At 43.4% G+C, this 6,672-nt stretch overlaps 1 long non-coding RNA gene across 1 annotated transcript; it reads left to right on the top strand.

Annotated features, from left to right (window-relative positions):
- Positions 1–241: 241 nt before the first annotated feature.
- Positions 242–5,755, top strand: LOC138923384 (uncharacterized). Its single transcript, XR_011436903.1, has 4 exons — positions 242–306; positions 680–903; positions 3,594–3,775; positions 4,431–5,755. It is a non-coding gene; the product is annotated as an uncharacterized lncRNA (long non-coding RNA).
- The last annotated feature ends 917 nt before the right edge of the window (positions 5,756–6,672 follow it).

Here is a 6,672-nt window from a genome sequence, read left to right as displayed (position 1 = left end):
TTTTGAAAAGATTCTCTGACTTGACCGAGATTACAGGACAAGCCTGTGGAACCATAAAGAAATGCTCTTCTTTTAAACAATCCCAGAGTATTAGATAATGGCAGGATGACAGAGGGCCGTGGAAGGGGGGTAATGTTTTTAAAACTTCCACTGGCCTCTTGGGGCATCCATATTTGGGCATGCACGTACAATTCCAGTTCCTCCACTAACCTCATGCTTCTCAAAAGCTCTTTCTGCACAGCTTCCTTCTAGCGTGGAGGCTCCCAACTTTGTTCTGAAGTCGCTAAACCTGAGGATCTGTTGGAGGTATTATGACCTGTCTCCCCACCGCCCAGCCCATTTTTCTATGAATTAAATGAAGAACTTTAAAAAGATTGGAAGCTGTAATGGCAGTCTGTGTCCCTGCGCTAGGCAGACTCATTTATCTGCTTCCAAAGGCAAAATTTAATGAATCTATTTTCTGGAAAGATGTGAGAGGATAGAGCCCTTTGGTCTGAGTTTTATGTGAGTGAACAATGGACTTGTCAGCCAATTCTGGTAGAACCCCTGGCCCTCTATGCTAATAGTCATCACCAGCATTTATTGGGATGTTACCGCGTACCAGGCACTATGCTGCTTTGCATACTTTATTTAATAACAGTCCTCTGAAGAGATTACTATTGTTAACTTCTCTTTACAGATAAGGAGGCAAGTAGAGGTTAAAAACTTCTCAAGGTCACACAGCTTGCACCCAGCAGACCCAGGATCTAACCCCAGTTCATCTGATTGCAGAGTTTGTGCCCGGAACTTGGCACTGGACGTTTTCCTGACCATGGCTCTTTTATCATGTTTATTTTTCTTTGTTGGGTTTGACCTATTTATCGTGTGCCTCTCCTTCAAGACTTGGAACTTCTTAAAGACAAGGTCAGTGCTTTTCTTATTGAAATGTGTAGTTTTTGTCTGCCAAGGTCCTTCCTATTTTTGAGCTCTCTCCTGCGCCTAGCGTTGTATAAGTTTACGTTCCCATATGGAAGCATAAAAGGACATGAAACACTCTTGCCCTGTCTCGAGCCACCAGGGCTAGGACACAGGACCTGGCTTGGCCAATCACTTCTCCCAACTGGGGCACAGAATCTTGAGTTGGTGACTCAAAGAGAAGGAGACAGACCTTGTTCATGGGGATGGTGGTATCCAGCAACGGCCTGTGGTGGCAGTGGTGTTAGTATCCCAACCTAATGGTTTCTGCTAAAAAATGGTGATTGTCTTCCTGTTCGCTGGCCCTCTACACCTGCCCTGTTTTCTGTCCATTTTCCAAGCCCAGTTCTCCTGCCTCCCATCTATTTCTTCCAGAATATTCTCTTTTTGTGTAGAGTTGGTTTCTGCTGCTTGCAATCAAGAATCACAACTAATAATAACTTAGTCATCTTTGCATACCCAAAGGATAGGGGTGGTGAATTAGTAAATGTTTGTTGAATGAATGAATGAAATCTCATAAGCCATCAACATAGCTAATAGAAGAATGGATTACAAGAGGAAGCAGGATAAGAATGAGTAGGTTGTAAGAATCATGGAAAGTGAGGTGGGGAGGAATCGTTTCCCATTTAAATTCTTCTCCTTTTAACTTGCCAGATGTTGCCCACTCCCCAAAAGTTTGTACCTTTGGAAGGTGGGCAAAAGGTACCAACTTCCAGTTATAAGATAAATGAGTCCTGGAGATGTCATGTACAGCATGGTGACTATAGCTAACAATACTGTATCATATATTGGAAAGTCGCTAGGAGAATAGATCTTAAAAGTTCTCATCACAAGAAAAAAGATTATAACTATGTCTGGTGATGGATGTTAACTAAACTTCTTGTGGTGATCATTTTGCAATATATACATATATCAAATCATTATGTTGTACACCTGAAACTAATACAGCGCTATATGTCAATTACATCTCAATTTTTAGGAAGTGAATGTGGGGCAGGAGTAGGGGTAAGGAGAGAACTAGAAGGAAATGTACCAAACTCTGACTGGTGGCTGCCTCTTGTCAGGGAAGTGACACTGGGGAGACCAGGCTGGTGGAGCGATGGCTGAAAGAGGACTTGCCTCACAGACTCTATAAACGCCTATATTATTTAACTCTTTTCTTTAAAGTCAGGTTTATTGAGGTATAATGTACACGCGGTAAATTCAGCGCTATTAGGTATACAGTTCTATAAGTTTCGACAAACACATACAGTCATATTGCCATCACCAAAATCAAGATATAAAATATTTCCATCACCCCAAAAAGGTCGCTCATGCCCCTTTGCAGTCAGTCCTCTCCCTCAGCCACAATCCTTGATCTGATTTTGTCCCTTGTAGAACTTTTATATAATAATAATACATTCGTAAATCACCTGTATAAATAAATATGTTAATCTAAATAAGGTTGTTTTTCCTCCACACATGCTCATTTCAGAAAAAAAAAAAAAAGCAGGAAACGTAAATATAGAAACAGGAAGCTAACCTTCAATAACATCTTGGTGCATGTTCTTCCAACTTCCTCAGATAGATTCTCCGCCGAACCAGGCAGCTCCACCACATGTCTCTAATATGTTTGCTTCCTACCCTCCAAATTGCTGCACATAGTTTAATTTGCCCTAGTAATTAACTAGTTATCCCAAGACTCTTTACTGAGCGGAATGATGTGAGGTTCTATGGTCCGGGCGAGTGATGTGAGCATCTGCACAGATGGGGAAGGTGGGGTGAAGATGAGAGACGTCTCAGAGGTAGAAGCAACACAATTCAGCAGCTGATTGGTTCAGGGAGTGTGGGAGAGGAGAAATAAAAGCGGATTCTGAGGTTCCTTGCTGAGTATTGAAAGTTTCATGAAGTTACTCTAGAAATTAGGAGAAGCTGGCTTTAGGGGCAAGCTCGTGGATTTGGGTTTGGCATGTTAGGCATGTAGAAGGTTCAGACGGTGGTCAGAAATAGCCCTCCAGATGGGTGGGTGTGAAATCTTCTCTTTAAATGTTGCCGCTTTTTTTTCTTTTTTTGGTGAGGAAGATTGGCCCTGAGGTAACATCTACCAATCTTCCTCTTTTTGCTTGAGGAAGATTGTCCCTGAGCTAACATCTGTGCCAGTCTTCCTCTACTTTGTATATGGGATGCCACCAAAGCATGGCTTGATAAGTGGTGTGTAGGTCCACACCTGGAATCCGAACCTGCAAACCCCATGCCGCGAATCGAAGTGCACAAACTTAACCACTACACCACGGGGTGGCCCCTGTTGCCACCTATTTTTAATAGGCACTTGGGCTCTGACAAGCTGATTACTCACTGCTGCTTTGTTTGAGGTGTCAAAACACTGGAAACGTCGGGATGGAGCTACAGACTTAGAATTCAACATCTAGAGATGGTTGTTGAGGTCGAGAAAGTGGATACAGTCACCAAGGGAAAGAGTACAGGGAAGAATGGAGACGTGGAGGCCACCTTATGAAATATCTCCACCTCAGACATAGTAGGAAAAAGAAAATATGCCAGTGGTGGGAAAAAAGAAGTTGCCATCAAAGAGGCTGGCAAAGAATTAGGAGAGTGAGTGTCAGGGTAGGGGCCAGAATCCACAAGAAGGTTGTGTTCCACAGCCAAGGAGTGACAGCAGGACAAGAGCTGCTATCGTAAGACACCGGTGGACATACTCGCATCAGTGCAGTGGGGCCAAAGCTGGTCTGTAGGAAGCGAGAGAGGAGAGGCCCCCAGCTCTCTACAAGGACCCGAGACTCCGTGCTCTGGTTTCCCTTCTCCCTCTCCGTCTTCGACCTGGGAGGTGAGTGTGGAAACAAGGAGGTGGGCGGTGTGGATGCTACAGCCATCTGGTGGACAGAGGGAGAACGCCAACCTCACACACCAAAGGTGTCCCAGCAAGTGTGTAGGTATCACAAAAGATCAGATGGGGACCCTGACCCTCAGGCAAACCCCCTGGGATGGTTCAAGAAATTTACACCAATCCCAACTTTCCTTTTTCTAAATCACCTGAGCACCCACTGCCTGGAGGCCTTTTCTAACTGATTTCACGCAACTAGCATTCCTTAATGTGTATATTCTTTCTCTCTCTGTACTTAGCACCATAGCAGTTTAGACAGTTTTGAAAATGAGTGTTTCCAAACACTCTCTAACCTCACATGGTCTTTTCCTCCTGTCTGGAGGCATACGGACGATATCTTCCCTTTCCTTCGTGTGCCTGGCTCTGGAGAGAGTGGGCACTTGGCCAAGAAGGAGGAAATGAAGGTCACCCTCTTACTGCATGTAAATGGGAAGATGTAAGAATCTTCCCATTTGAAGCCGAGGGAAGTGAGTTTGAAGAGGTAGTTAGGGCTTGCATCCCAGGTTGAATTTGGATCCCATTGTTTTTGCAAGAGGGAACCTCTGACAGTTTCTGAGCAGGGTGACGACACGCACTAAATTAAATTTCAATTCTTCAGTGGTGTTGAAGATGGCTTGGAAGAAGTGGAGCTTGAAGTCGCTTCAGACTGCTGGAAGGTCAGACTCGCTGGACCCTGTCACAATTTCGAATTTTTGTTCAACTAATAATGCGGCCTCAAAATATATTAATATAATATATTACTGCAGGTTTGTCTAGCACAGAGCACTAATGAGTTTCTCAATAACCCCAGTCACTCACTGCCCATCCTACCTGGTCCAGATGCACCCCGCTCAGCAGATTTGTTTAGATATTATCCTACTCACCTGTGAATAACTCAGGCCCCACGACAGCAAGGCTGAATTATGACTCAGAACTCCAAGCAAGTTACTGTCCTTGTAGACAATTGGCTCTTTGCCCCAGTTGCTTTATCTGAAATGGCCAACCATGGATGTCCAGGTTTAGCTATGAGAAGCTGGTCTCCGCCAGCAAGGCACTGGGTAATAAGATGGCACGGAAGGCTGAGGCCGGAGAAGGCTGTCTCTCTCTCCCTGAGGCCAGAACAGGTGAACTTGCCTATAACCATATCCATAATATTCCACCGCCGGCAATTCCCATGACATACATGGCTCCCTTGAGGCATCCAGGCCAGGGAGTTTTTTTTTAATCCCTATTTTACATAGAAAGAAGCCAAATTTTCATAGCAGCACTATTCACAATAGTCACAACTGATGAATGGATAAACAAAATGTGGTATATCCATACAGTAGAATATCATTCAACCTTAAAAAGCAACGAAGTACTGATGCGTGCTATGACATGGATGAACCTCGAAACATTATGCTAAGTAAAAGAGAGCAGACGCAAAAGGCCACATGTTATATGATTCCATTTATATGAAATATCCAGAATAGGCCAATCCATAGAGACAGAGAGCAGATTACTGGTTGCCAGGGCTGCGGTGGGGGCGGGGGCCAGAAGGGAATGGGTTTAAGGTTTTTTTGGGGGGTGATGAAAATATTTTGGTAGAGGTGATGGTTGTACAACATTGTGAATGTACTAAATGTTACTGAATTTTACATGCTAAAATGGTTAAAATGATGAATTTTATGTTGTTTGAACCTTAACTCAATTTTAAAAAAGAAAAAAAGAAACTAGTGTTTGTTAGCTTAAGAAACTTGCTAAAGTCACCAGGGTTAGGACCTATAGTAGATTTAGGGTTTCTGACTCAAAAACCAGTGCTTCTGCCTCTGGTAACCACAAATCTGATCTCTTTTTCTATGAGTTAGGTTTTTGTTTTTAGATTCTACATATAAGTGAGATCATACAGACACTTAAACTCATACAGAGATGTATGTCAATTACTTCTCAATAAAACTGGAAAAAAACCAACGCTTCGTTTCACACAATGCTGCCTTTTAGCAAACCAACCTACCAGCCCACAAACAAAAACCCACAAAAATCCTAGGGTTTGTCCCACAATGAATGACGTACATATTCAATAACGTGTAGGAGAAAGAGATATTACTTTCAGATTTCCTAAGATAGGCGAAATGTTTAACGTTCAAAAGAGTGCTTAAAATATGTGCCTATATGTTTGTTTTCTGTGAGTGTGCCTATGTTTTAGGCAACTTTGTGAGGCAAATTTACTAGTATAATTGTTAGTAAATATTTGTTGATTTTCTACTGTGTGCTAAGTGCTGGAGATTCAAACTAACTGGAGAAACAGTCTCTGCCCTCAAGCACTTCTGGTCTAGTTAGGGAGTAACAGTACAGGCCACTGTGGGCCGAGGGCAGTGTGAGTGTTATAGGCAGTGAAGGAATCAGAGAAGATTCTACGGAGAGATGGCCCTTGATCTAGGGGTCAGGCCTGCAGGCAGAGAGATGTAAGAATCTTCCCATTTGAAGCCGAGGGAAGTGAGTTTGAAGAGGTAGTTAGGGCTTGCATCCCAGGTTGAATTTGGATCCCATTGTTTTTGCAAGAGGGAACCTCTGACAGTTTCTGAGCAGGGTGACGACACGCACTAAATTAAATTTCAATTCTTCAGTGGTGTTGAAGATGGCTTGGAAGAAGTGGAGCTTGAAGGAAGAGAGGCTGTTAGGCCATTGCACTAGTCTAGGCATGAGGGGAGCATCTGACAATTTCAACAAATGTTTCCTAAGCACCTACTACATGTCAGAAGCTCTGTTGGGAGCAAAGCAACAACGCTGTAGGCGAGATGGTCTCTGCCCTTGAGTTGCTCATGTCTAGTGGCAATAGAAGAACCAGCCTTAAACATGAAGTTGAAGAGAGCTTGGCTCCT

Source organism: Equus caballus, chromosome 3 (assembly GCF_041296265.1).
Source record: "Equus caballus isolate H_3958 breed thoroughbred chromosome 3, TB-T2T, whole genome shotgun sequence".
In the NCBI taxonomy this organism is placed as follows: domain Eukaryota; kingdom Metazoa; phylum Chordata; class Mammalia; order Perissodactyla; family Equidae; genus Equus; species Equus caballus.
Note: the sequence above shows the minus strand (reverse complement) of the source record. Positions and strands in the feature narration are given on the sequence as shown.